The sequence below is a fragment of the Rosa rugosa genome, chromosome 5, assembly GCF_958449725.1.
Source record: "Rosa rugosa chromosome 5, drRosRugo1.1, whole genome shotgun sequence".
NCBI lineage: Eukaryota > Viridiplantae > Streptophyta > Magnoliopsida > Rosales > Rosaceae > Rosa > Rosa rugosa.
The window spans coordinates 30,499,658-30,514,042 of NC_084824.1; the positions used below are offsets into that span (position 1 = coordinate 30,499,658).

General features: G+C 37.8%; 1 long non-coding RNA gene across 1 annotated transcript; it reads left to right on the plus strand.

Moving 5' to 3' along the window:
- Positions 1 to 7,564: 7,564 nt before the first annotated feature.
- On the plus strand, positions 7,565 to 11,725 carry LOC133711030 (uncharacterized). Its single transcript, XR_009847028.1, has 5 exons — positions 7,565 to 8,025; positions 10,317 to 10,385; positions 10,537 to 10,610; positions 10,851 to 10,929; positions 11,221 to 11,725. It is a non-coding gene; the product is annotated as an uncharacterized LOC133711030 (long non-coding RNA).
- The last annotated feature ends 2,660 nt before the right edge of the window (positions 11,726 to 14,385 follow it).

Genomic DNA, 14,385 nt, shown 5'->3' on the forward strand with positions numbered 1-14,385 from the left:
ATTTTGTCTTACTTTGCTTCCATCAAACTCGGAAAAAAGTCTGAAAACTAAATCAGAAAGATCGTCGTATATATTAGAATGATTTGGTTTCATTTTCTCAACTATCAGATTTACAGTCGTTGGAAAAAGTCTGATATGTATTTGAACCCGCAGCTTTCCTTCAATCGTTTACTTATAAGATATATATTTAAATTTGCTTTGTGTGGTTGGAATCTCATTAGGGAACAAGATTAAGGTTTAATAAATGGATTCAATTGTTTTTGTCAGATCTTTTTCAAATTAACTATGCTGTTTAATGACATAATTGGATATCTTTTAACATAATTGTTTGACTTTATAGCTAGCCACCACTTAAACAGTAATCCACTGATGATTAATCTCTCTCTCAATCATGAAAAAAATTTCTACAGTTCTCCTGAGAAAATTCTCCACTGAGGTCAAGTCATAAGAGATGACAAGTACAGCATGATGAAGTATCTTAAACAAATATTGAAGCTAATAGCTAATAATAAAATGGAAAAGAACCGGCTCAAGAAAGTGATATAATCTTCATTAGGGTCTTGGATATATAATATGAACTTTCAATCGTTTTGGATTTGGTGAGTTCACTTACTTGGAGATTTGGAGAAACGAAAAGGAAATATGGGAGAACTAACAAGTAAAATAAATTAAACAATAAAAAAATATAAAAATTATAAATAAAAAAAACATTTTCCATTTTTCGATAGTTTGTTTGGCTACGCTTTAGCTCCTTTATCTTTTCCCATTCTTTCTTTCCCATTTTCCTCCTCCACTTGGAGTACGTGGTTTTTTTTTTTTAAAAAAAAGAGGATCAAAGGATTTTACTCATATCCCCATGGTGACTCGAACTCATGACTTCGTACATAGGTAGTGGGTGCTCTAACCATTGAGCTAACACCACATCGTCACGTGGTTAAAAATTAAGAATTTGAGTTTCCTAGGGTTAGGGTTTTGTAAGTGTTATATGCCGTTTGAGAATGGTCCAAGAGATTGCTCCCCTTGTTTTGCGTCATCTTTGGCACTCTTTGGAATTGAGGTTGACTATTTTGGCTGAGATTGATTGGTGCCCCTTTGGACACGTACTACCATCACGAACACGGGTATGATGTATTTCATATCTGAAAAAAATCTTGATTGTGATAAAATTTGTAGGTCTTCAATCTCTATCTCCATCATAAGATATCTGATACGTACTTCCTCACATGCACACAGACAATTAAGTGCTATCAGTAGCCACCAGAAAAGAGATGCGTATGGATGTAGAGGACTTGTAAGTGATAGGAGAGAAAATGCACAAAACGCGCCAAAATTCGGGAGCTGGATATCGAGTTTCACATGTTAAGTATTTCTTTCCAGACTGCATGAATTTGTGGTCGGTTATCAAAATTTTGTTGCTTGTATGGATTGAGAGTCAGACCCGCGTATCTTTCTTCCAATTATTTTGGGGGACTTCTCTTGGTTGAAAAGGCATGTCTTACGTGGTTGACACATCAGTGCCACTAGTTATATTCAGGAGGATGTTGATGATCACCATCTCAGATGGAATTTCGTTCACACTGCCGGCCGGAATTCTTGCAAGAAAACGACTAGACGTACAGTACAGACCATCAATTTCTATTCTATTCTATTTATATAGATCGATCTGGAGAGCTAATTATATATCGATCAGATGCTTCTTGAGTTGACTTGATTCTCTCCTCTTCTCTTCTCTCATGGGGACCCTGCAGCAGGTTTAGGGCCCTTTCCTTTGGCCGGTTAGAATGAGGGACCAACACGTACACGTCCACCCCCAAATGAATTATAATGATAGATGCATGCAACTAATTATTCAATGCCAACGCTTGGTCGAACCAAATAAACTAGCTAGATCATCTTAACACTTGAACTCCGAATGGTTCTATCATTTTGCTCTTTTTTGTTTTTTTGTTTTTGTTTTTAGTTCGTGTAAAGCAGCTAAATCTAATAATTCAAAGTTAGCCAAAGTCTTACATAGGGCAGCCGTTAAATCTAATAATTCAAAGTTAGCCAAAGTCTTACATAGGGCAGCCGTGCAGCCGTAAACGGCTGCCCAATCTAAATTCAGAAAATTTTGATTATATTTCAAAACTACCCTAACTTTATTATAGTAAATACTCAAAACACTCCAAAATTTCACCTACATGTGTACTGATTGGTCAGCCGTACTAGATACGTGGAACAGCTGTCATACGAAAGATCTTCTCTTCAAGTTAATTTTAAATGATATCAAATGACGAAAATCAATGAATGTTCATTCTTGTAAAAAAAGTTGCACCGGTTTTCATTTTTCCCTCTTCTTCTATTAGCTCTTGATTAGTGTAAAGAACTCTTCGGTTAGTTTATAAAAGATGTTGACAAGGCTATAGCATGTACTCTATATTGACTGTGCACATGCATATTTACCTATTCAGTAATCACTTTTGCTAATTAACATTGGGTTTAAATCCAACGATCGAGAATAATGAACAAATATAATCTCATTCCAATTGTTTTATTAGTTTTCATCTTTGATTTTAGGTCTACAAAACAGTTGAGCATAATTGATTATATAGTCAATTGAGTAGGTGAACAGAGTTCGTTTTGTACATATACGTTTATTCAGTTTCTACATATACAATCAATTATATACGCCTCTATCTTTTTAGTTTCGTAGGAACCATTTTCAGTGGCTACTAGTCCAGCCATATTCATATTAATTGTGAGGTTATTGAACATTTTCATTCTTTTTAGATTTGATATTTTGATTCAACAATTATATTTGCAAATCAATACAAAATAATGTGTAGCCACCTAGCATTTGGTTTAGTGAGATAAGACAGTTTTTTTTTTTCAACAAAATGTTGATAGATGTACATGTCAAGTTCAAACCCTCCCACATTCATTAAAGTAAATAATTAAAAATAGGGCTAATTACTGTTTAGTACCCTGTGCTTTTGGTCCAACATCAATTCAGTCCCCCGACTTCCAATTTCATCAAAAACACCCCCACATTATTATTTCTCCATCCAATAGGTCCATCCATGATAAATCAGTCAATTTCAGCCGTTTAGGTGCTGACATGGCGATCCAACTCAGCCCAGGTGGGGCTCACACAGAAGTGAAATTCCCAAACTGACCCTGGCCAACCAAATATGAAAAAATCCAAAATAAATTCCAATTTTTGAGGTTGGGGAGACTCGAACCCACACCAACACCTTTCATTTGTAAAAGCCCAACCACCAGACCACTTGCATGGTATTGCAATATTACAAACGAAAATAATATATGTATAATAGTTTAAAAAACTCTACTTCTCTCCTCCTCTCCTCTTCTTCTTCCTCTGTGCATTCCCAGTTTGCCGGGCTTGCTTTGGTTCCTTCTTTCATGTTGTCGTTGCTTCTGTGTCTAGTGTGCAGCGCTGGGCAGAGGCTCTAGTTCCCTCAGAAACTCAAAATTCTCAGCAATGCCACATAATTATATATCTACTTTTCCTAAAATTTCCATTATCTGGAGAATGTTCTAGTCTAATTCAACTGTCGTTTTCTAACAAAACCAAAACCAAAACCGCCTCAAAGACAAGGATTTTTCTTCCAAAAGTATTTATGATTTTCCAATACCTTGGGCCAAAAATGAGCTCGAGCCAGGGGCGTTGTGAACTCAAGGAACCGATCTAAATTCGCGGCCTCACTGAGCGCTTCCCGACCCGAGTCGGAACTATGAGACGTAGCACAGTCGTCGGACTCCACCACCGACACCGGTCGCCTCTGATGCTGCTGTTTCTCCTGTTCAAGCTTCTGCTGCCGTTGAAGCTGTTGCTGGTGTTGTCGCTCTCGAATCGGGGGCGGGTTGTAGAACCGGTTCTCGCCCCGAGCCCGATCAATCGAAACTCCGCCGTGACCAGACATTGGACAAATATGGCGTCATACTGGGTATTTGACAAAGGTTGGGAAGCAACGACGACATGAAAGAAGGAACCAAAGCAAGCCCGACAAACTGGGAATGCACAGAGCAAGAAGAAGAGGAGAGGAGGAGAGAAGTAGAGTTTTTTCAACTTTTCTACATATATTATTTTCGTTTGTAATATTGCAATACCATGCAAGTGGTCTGGTGGTTGGGCTTTTGCAAATGAAAGGTGTTGGTGTGGGTTCGAGTCTCCCCAACCTCAAAGATTGGAATTTATTTTGGATTTTTTCATATTTGGTTGGCTAGGGTCAGTTTGGGAATTTCACTTCTGTGTGGGCCCCACCTGGGCTGAGTTGGATCGCCACGTCAGCACCTAAATGGCTGAAATTGACTGATTTATCACGGATGGACCTATTGGATGGAGAAATAATAGTGTGGGGATGTTTTTGATGAAATTGAAAGTCAGAGGACTGAATTGATGTTGAACCAAAAGCACAGGGTACTAAACAGTAATTAGCCCTTAAAAATAATTGGTATATTGACAAAAGAGCTGTTGGAGGAGATTGTTTAAAATTTGTGGGTATAGGGACACGTGTGATGAAATTAGAAGTGTAGAGACACAAATGATTTAAAGTGTAAAAATCAGGATGCTAAATATAAAAACATTAAACATTATAATGATAGAATTCTTGAAAAAAAATTAAAATATTCGAATTAAGAGGCAAGAGTTTAACGGCTTATTCGTCTGCAGGACAAACACACATCTATGAGAAAACTTGGAGCTAGGATTTCGCTTGCAACAATAGCTACCTACTAGCAGTGGTGTAGCCAGAATTTGTAATAAGAAGGGTCAAAATTATAGTTTCAATTAGGGTTTACATTTAAGTGAAAAAATTTATACTCAATAAAGAAAGAAATAAAAAGGAGAAAAATCTTAATTTCCTTAAAATATGACTTAAATCTATAGCACATTGAGGTTTTACTCAAAAACTAGATAAAAAATTTCCACGAAAAGCAAAAGAAACAGGGTTACAAGCAAGTAAACCACAAAATAAAAAAAAATCTCAACTTCCCTCGAGGAGAACAGCGCCGCACACAGGCAATTGAGGTTTTTCCATCATTCTGTCGCTCTCGTCCGGTAGCCTAGCGTTGTGCCTGGCCGGTTGGCCTTGGTGGGGCGTGTTGGTGTGCTGCCGGACGAGAGACTTTTGCGGGATCACTTCTGTTCCTGTTTGGAGTGGCTTGATTGGACTGGTCGAGGCTATGTTCTCGGTGGATGGGTTTGTTGGTGCAGTTCTGGGCAGGCGGAGCGATCGAGTGCTTCGTTTTGGGGGCACTTGCTGGTTTGCGTCTGGGTTGTGGTATAGTTTTGGGGATCGGGTGCTGGCCTTCGTTGGTGATGACGTTCGACGATTCTCTCGGGCTTTGGACGGTGTTGACTAGTGGCTAGCATCTGGTGGCTGGAGGCTGGGTGACGGCGGCGGCGGGTGTCGCCCTAGTTTCTGCTGATGGAAACCGAGGCCGGTTCATTCTTGGGCCAGGTCAATGTTGGGCCTGTTTTTAGTCTTTTGTTTTGTCAATAAAGCTCCTCCTTTTTGGAGGTTGTAGTGGGCCTCGGCCCTGTTTATGTCGTGACCTTTTTGTCGTAATAGTGTGTTCAATCTAGTGGCCAGTATTGATGTACACCAAGATGGTCTTAGGCGGATATACTGGTTTATTGGTTGAATTTTGTTGCTTCAATTTGTTTATGACGTAGTAGTCTAGGGACTCTAGCTAGTAGTCATTTTATATGTGCAGTCAGTGCATGCACTACTTGAGCAATGAATGTAATGGGTGATTTTCGAATCCCCTACCTTGACCTTGTACGGTCGTTATGATCTTTTCGATCACTGGAATATAATCCATTCCCCTAAAAAAAAAAAAATTACAAGCAAAATTAGGCAAAAAATATAAGATAACAAAAAAGTAAGGTTAAGGCTAGGGAGTCATTTGACCCTCCTCGACCCTAACTAGCTACGCCCTTGCCTACTAGTCTTCTGCCATTGATCCTGCCATGGCCTCTTCGTGGTGGATTTGAATCCTACAAGGAAGTGCAAATCTATGATCGACAATTTGTTTGTACGCAATTTGTTTTTCTTATTAAATTTTTTAAAAAGATTTATTAAATATTTATGTATCGATAACTTAATAAAGAAAAAAAACATCACATAGATATACATAGTTAAAAAGGGAAATCATATTGCGTCGATCCGTATCTGTCCTTAATAAGGCTAGCTAGTTAGCTACAAATCCATAATAACTTGGATCGATCACGAGCTTCATGTAAAACATGAAGAGAATGAATAACAATTGCAAAGTTAAAAGTTGCAAGTCAAAAAACGCTGTTTTTGCTTCTTTAGTTTGACCGTACCAAATTGATAAGAAGCAAAGAGCATTTACCGCGAAAAACACGGTTTTACTTGTTTTGGACTAAAATGATTCTCACAGTTTTTACTGATTCTGCCATGCACTTCAACTAGGACTAATTAATTAAGCTCCAATTGAGAGCTGCTACTTAATGTACGTTTTCCACACCTTAAACATGCAAAGCCTAGCAATGTAACATGCTGCCTGATTTTGACGATGCATTTGAGCACACTCAACTGACGAAGAGATACAACTATACAAGGCGTAGTGAAGGTCCTGAATGACACAATTACTATTTCGGGTTCAGGCCGGGTCTAACGTGTGATGATTTTGGAAATAAACGTAACATTACACTTCAACCAAATCAAAGAGCTCGAGTTTGATTTCATTTGAAGTTCTAAAAGTCAAACAAAATATGGGCTCTTGACCAAAAGCACCAAAATGAGCAAAAATTATCTCATTTACCCCAGCAACAGATTTTTATTCCTACATACACAATTTAACACCAAATGACCATTTTGCCCTCAACCCAATTAAACAATTACAATCACTGCCACTAACATCAATCTCTCTCTCCCCTCCGGCGCTGTCTCTCTCTTCTCCACCGTCTCTCTCTCCTCTGCGCCGTCTCTCTCTCCTCTCTCTTGCCTCTGCGCCGTCTCTCTCTCTCTCCTCCACGGAAGATCCTTTACTCGATCGAGTGCAAGCTGTGCTCCAGATCCCAATTTCACGGTTCCAATCGCATTTCTATTTTTCTCACTACTACAAAAATTCAATCAGACGACGCCTCTCACACGACGTATCATAATTTTCCGTCGTCTGATTGATTTTTATGTTTTCAGACGTCGTTTTTACAAAATTTGTCGTCTGATATGGACTTGTGAATTAGTTCAGACGACGTTTAAGGAAAAAACCGTTGTGTGATGCTTAAAAATTTGAGCGGCAACTTTCCCACCATGTAAGTGGTGCCAAATCCCATCTGAAACCCCAACTTTCCCCCTAACATGTATTAATCAGACGACGAAAAATAACAAAACTGTGGTGTGATCAGTATGTTTGGCTGAAGGAGGGAGATTTCCCACACCACAATTTTTCTCCAACTCCCGAAAGAGGGAAGTCCAATTAATAGGATACAACCCCCAAATTTAAATGGCTTCATTCAGACCACGTTCTTACACAACAGATCTGTTGTGTGAGTCCTTTTCCAAATTGATAGGGCATTAGGGCCTCACAAATCTAGCTGAAACCCTAACACGTACTTCGAGCAAAAAACATAACAAAATAGCAAAACCCTCTCTCGACAGCTAGCGCCTCCCTCTATCTTGACTCGTCTCACCGTCGATTGACAGACCCAAAAACAAAGCCCTCCTCTTGGGCGCCTCACTGTCGACAGACCCAGACCAAAACTAGAATCCTCACCCTCTACCCAAAACCTCACTCTCCCAAACCCTCATTCTTCTCTCTATCTCGACAGACCCAAACCAAAATGAAAATCCTCACTCTCTAGCCAAAACCTCACTCTCTGAAACCCTCATTCTTCTCTCTAACCAATCTCATCTCTCTGCGAATAAGACTGAGCCGGTGAACTGAGATTGAGCCAGCTTAGCCTCTCCAGATCGAGCCGATTCCCTTAGAGCGAAGCACTGTTGGCCGGCCAGTTTAGCCTCTCGGACTGGTTCCTGTCGCATCCAGCCTCAGGTATCAAAATCGTTTCTTTTGGTTGATTCTCTTCGATTCTGTAACTAGGTTTTGATTATTACGTCTTGTTTTCAGTTGGGTCCTATCAAGTTTTGATCTTTTTGGTGTAATTATCATGGGCTAAGCTTTCGGCTTTTTAATAATCTGTGAATATGCTTGATTCTGTTCCTCCATGTTGATTCTGTTTAATTATCTTCTGGGTTGCTTAAATTTTTGTTTATGTATATACATATGCGGTGATGATAATGAGAAGCAGATTTGAATATTTGATTTCATCATCTGAGTTGTTGTTCTTAACTGGTAAGACACCGTATGAGCTATTATAATACTGGGCTAGCAGTTCGGGCACACAAACACAGAATTTTATTCTTCTCCAACTCCTAAGAGCTAGTTGTTACTGTTATGTAGAGGTAAAGTAAAGGATTTACACATGTTTGGATTGATCTGAATCAAAGAGTCTGATTAACTGGTTTTAGCTAAGCTAGGAATGAAAAAGCTGCATATGCATAAATTTTGATGGGGTTGGAATCAAAGAGTTGCGTGAGGGTTGTACAAGGCACGATTCTAGTTGTTCAGGTTTGTTGATTTGTCTGAAGGTTTATACTAGCAGCTGGGTTATAAAATTCCTCAGGACTTATGCATCTTTTGTATTCATAAAATGATTCACTCGGATGATCCCCCTCATGAAGTCGCCCTCCTTTGTTCTAAATGTCCCCGGAAAACCCCAAAAGAAAACCTTAACATAAGTGAAACTCATACTCAATGGGGTTGAGTTTAGGTTATCCTAATTTTAACCCAGATATTGGGTTAATTACTTCATGTCAAACCAGAGAGGCAGTCAACCAAAAATCCAGTCACGAACTTGTGAAACAGAAGAAACCTAGTTGAGCTGGTCGCTGTGACCAGCTCCATAGCTATTTTTGCCCGAACCAAACTATATGTGACATGTACCTCATGGTTGATTGAACAAAGTCAATTTCAACTTGGAATATAGCTCAAAAATAGGTACCACGCTACTTGTAAGATATAGAGCCATGCCTATATTTATATTCTTAGGGTCAAATTAGATACTAAAAACAAATGAATCTCTTTTGGGGTAAGATTTATCTATAGACATCGAAGTCCTTTTCTTCATTTGATCAGATTTAGAACTGATGAATCCTCCACCAATAGTACCCCAAAGCTCGTTATCACTTTAAACAAAGGCCAAGGCCAGTTAAGTAGTTCTTCAATCAACCACATCTCTTTCAACTTCAAGCTAAAATTTCTTGATCAATTTGACCTCAACCTCATAATATTGATTTGAATAAAGCCACCACATGACTAGCTAGTTGAAGAGCCATTTTGGATTTGATCAGATTATATATATAACATCTAATTTAAGTAGCAAAGGTCTTTAGTATAAATTTCAAGCAAATCATTGAAGATATTTAAAAAATTACAGTAATTTTTTAATAACCGATGGAACACGACTCTATGAGTTGGGAGCTACTAACGTCTACTGTACCTCTCTTAGCTCTAAACTCAACAAATTAGTTTGTTGATTAGTAATTTGAGTAGAGTTTGGTGTTAAGTAAAATAGCTTAATTTTTGGTAAAACAACTTTTCTGATTTCATTCATACGAAAGCATGGGTGTGGCGGCTGAGTCACGGGAAAAACTGATCATATTTTGCTTCCACGTGATCGATCCTCCTGAAGACCAGCCCTCTTTCATAAGCTGAAAAACTGTAACCATGCAGGAACGTGATCGATGCATGAACATGAAAAACTGTAACCATATTTTGAAAGATAAGTTACTAATGGCTTGAAAAAAAAAAAAATATTCATGTTTATTTAGAGCAGCTGTACTAGGGGTTCCAGTCAAAACGACCATTAAAGAGGGTCGTATATATTACATAGTGACTTGCTTTCGGACTTATACTACTTTCAGTGGATGAATACTTAAAATTCAGCCAATTTATATGATGCATTTGGTTTAGTTTCTTCTTTTTTCCTTTCAATGAAACATGTGTGTGTATTAGGATATCATGTAGCTGCTAGTTTCCATGTTTCCTTGTACTTTGAGTTGCATTAACAGTTATGTATCCTTCCAAGAGGTACTTGGGCAATTGTTACTAAAGTCCATCTCTCTGCTGGCCCAACAGTAACGACTCTGCCCAGCTGGTTGAAATATTCTTGTCTTGGCTCTCACTGACATTTAAAAGCTGCTTGTTATTATTGTAACACAACTGTCATGAAATTTCAGGATCTGTAAACAGAGGAAATTCTGCTGACATTTTTAGTTCTGCAGGATGTTGATATTGATGAGGAGGTTGATGTTATAATTTCAGAGTGGATGGGATACATGCTTCTGTATGAGGTAGCTATCAAAAGTTTTGCAAATTATATTTTTAAGATGTTGGTTATTGGATTGTATAATTACTGCTAGTTTATAATTGTGCCTCTAAATTATATACATGGGCATATATGGTTCGAAGTTATTTTGTTGACATGCTTACTTTTCAACACAGAGGTTGGAAGTGTCATTACAGCGAGAGATCGCTAGCTAAAACCTGGAGGTGTTATACTTCCTTCAAATGCAATGGTAATTTTCTTTATCTCTTTGGTCTTTCGATTGTTGTGACAGTACATCTTTAGTTATGAGATGATCTATACACGGTTGCTGCTTTAATGTCATTGAATTGACAATCATTTCAACCTCATATGTCGTTAACTTGTGGATTATCAACTAGAGTATGCAGCTTCGTCAATATATTTTTGTACAACATTAGATGCTAAATGAATTTGGTTCTGTCATGCTGATTTTGTTGTTGAATGCTTGCAGTTGTACATAGCACCTATCACACATGTTGATAGATAAAGTGAAAGCATTGATTTCTGGCAGAATGTTTATGGAATTGATAGTGAGTACACACCTTACTTACTAACATGATAATCAGTTGTGAAAATGTTTGGAATTACATGGATTTGGTTTGTTGGGTCTGTAAAGAGGATGCTTTTTTGCGATGTGTCGAGGGTTTTGGGAGTTCCTTTCCTTCTTGTATCCTTGTTAATTTGTGAAAGCAGATCCATTGAATATAATTGTTTATTCAATATATATCTTTGCCCATAGATACTGAATGAGGTTGCTGAATCAATAGTTTAAACCCTATTCAATATACAGCTTTCATCTTAAACTGGAATTCATGTTGCAGGTTTCATAGCTATGCATGCCACACTTGCCAGTCGCAATGTGGACTGTTGTTTGATTCCAGATTCCCCCTTATTTCTTGAAGGACGAGGTGGACCTTTTGAGTTCATTGAAGAACGACTCAGAAAATGGACATATGGTTATTGTGATTGCTGAGGGAGCAGGACAGGATCTTCTTTCAGAGAGCTTGTAATCCATGAACCAGCAAGATGCTTCAGGAAACAAGCTACTAAAAGACGTTGGGTTATGGATATCTCAGAGGATCAAGGTGTTACTCGCAATCTGTAGAATTAGTGCTTGGGAGCTTCCAAAGCTAGACTCCAATGAGGCCATGAGAGCAGCAAAGCTAGACTCCCTAAGTAAATTTCTGGATGTATATTGCTAGGAGAGTAGTATTAGATGTACTCCTTTTGTAGATGAAAGATTACCTTTGCACAATTTATTTTGGTGCATGATGTGGATTATAACAATTTCTTCTATATATTGATCAGCTACTGTTAATTGGATCATTTTTTATTTCACTTTCAGCATATACAATGCATTGAATCATTCTATTAGGACAACAATAACCACAAAAAAACTGTCGTATGTGCACAATATTCACAATGACCCAAAAATAAAAACTGTCGTTTGAATATAAAATAGATAATGGACACTTTGAAAAACTGTCGTCTGAATGAAAGTCACACAACGGACACAAAATAACAACTGTGGCCTGAACTCAAAACAGATAACGGATGCTTTGTAAAGAGCATTGTGTGAATAAAACTTACACAACGGCCGTAAAATAAAGCGACATCTGAATCGCAATCACACAACAGTTTCTAAAGTCGCCCGTTGTCTGAAGAACAGTCACACAACAGCTAATGCTGTCGACAGGCTGCCAGGATGCTGCCGACATGCTGCCGATCCCTTCACACGACGGTTCCCTACAATCGACATTCATCAGACGGCGCCTCGATATACGACGGTCAGCCTCCATATCAGACGACAGTTTTTGCCCGTCGTCTGTTTCAATTTCTGTAGTAGTGTCTAGGCGCACTGGATTCTAAGAAAGGAGAGAGAAAAGATGGGATCGAGCGGCAGCAAAGCCACGTCGTCGTCGTCGTCGCCGCCAGGTGATAGTGGTCGGAGGCAACGATCCAAATCCATCGCCGGCAGTGTTCCACTCGTCTTGTCTCAGAATCAAATCTTGATCTCCCCACAGCGACGATGACGAGCAGGTCACTCTTTCAACCTTAATTCCTAGTTGTGGATGTGACGAAATGCCATGAATGTGTTAGATTTTGAAGTAGGAATGCAAATTGGTTGGAATGGCCTCTTTTTTTTTTCCGTTTGAGATCGAACGTCTCGAGCACAATTTTTTTTTTTTCTCCCTCTGAGATCCAACACGTCTCTCACGCAGTTTTGTTTTGTTTTTTCTTTTTTTTTTGTAAAATGGGGGCAGAATGCTAAGAAGGAAAAAAAAAGTTACTATGTGGGGGCAATAGACGTCTATTGCCTAGATTTTTGAATGTCTATTGGAGGGCAATAGACGTTTTTAAATTAATATAATCTCTTCATTTTTTTCTTTAATCAAAGTGTTATTTGTTTAATTTTAGGAAAATTAGTTCCCATTCCGACAATCAAAAATTCTATTGGGGGACAATAGACGTCTATATTGCCCCTCTATTGGGGGGCAATAGACGTCTATTGTCCCCCAATAGACGTTTTTCAGAAAATTCATGTGGGTGGTGGTTGGTGACCGGATTCCCGTGACCGGACTCCGGCGAAAGTTGGCCGGAATCCGGCGACCGGTGACCGGTGACCGACTCCGGCGAAGTCTCCTATGGTTTCTCTCTCTTCCATTTTTTTTCTTTCTCTCTCTCTCTCTCTCTCTAAGTAACAAAGGATGAGGGTAAAATGGTATTAAAAAAATAAAAAATAAAAAAAAACCTTAATGGGGTATTAGGGAATACCTCCTTAAAGTGTTTTGAGTAAGAGGAAATTAAAAAAACTGAATGGGGTAAGTGAGAAAAAAATCCCTAGAAATGGGGTAAATGGACAAAAACCCAACAAAATATTTGTATCAGATCTACCACGTCTGCAGTGAATTATTCTTTCCAAACTTAGTTACCTTGAATACCCTAATATGAACTTGCCAAAACATTTCGTGAAGAACTGTAGATGTTCATTGAAGACCATAATTAATAAAACATATTCAATATGGAAAAAATATGTATGTCTATTAATCGGATATTTCATCAAATAGTTCGTTGAAAAATTCGTAAAATATTTTTAATTAACTAATTTTTTTAATTTTAAAATATTAATTTATATATATATATATTGTTTTTTTTTCAATAATGTGTGTAAATTAAGGAAAGAAAATGTAAAAATCGTGTATAATGCGTGTATAATATTTTTGACTTTAAAAGTACAGAAAATGTAACGAGTCTATTTTAAAAATACGAATACAGAAGTATTTTTGAGAAAAAAAATCAGTCCGTGTTTTATTCGCATATTATTCAACAAATTACTAATAAATTTGAGGACATATGATTTATATTATAATTAATATATCTATATGTATTTCTTATCCAAATTATGGAGGATCAGGTGGAATGCATGGCTGCCAAGTTCTCATAAGGGATGAGTGGATAACAATGTGCTTGGTTTCGGGATGTACGTGGATTACATAATTATTATTTAAGTTAATCCTTAGTGTGTTAGCATTTATGTCACCCTTAAATGTAAAGGCACGTACAAGTAATAATAGTATAGGGCTAACTTAAAGGAAAGTAAACAAATTCATAAATTTATAATCATAAACCTAAGTTTACAAGAAAATCTTGATTCACAGTGAGTATGTGCAACATAGTGTTTAGTGAATTGGTTTTTGTTTAAAGACGTGGTGATTTAAATTCAACTAAATCTTCAAATGTAAACAAGATTACTCCAACAAAGCGCCAGTTTGGGATTGCTGTGATTTAAAAAAAAAAACTGTTGCTGCTGTGTTGTGAGAATAATCAGCTGTGAATTAAAACAGTTTCGTGTATGATAAATAATATTTTTAAAAGTGTTGTCAGTACATAAAACAACTGCAGAGCGTGTTTTGATCCACAACAGCTTATAAAAGCAACCTCTGGGCTGCTTCTAAAATCTGCTGCTAGTGACCTATATCTTTTAA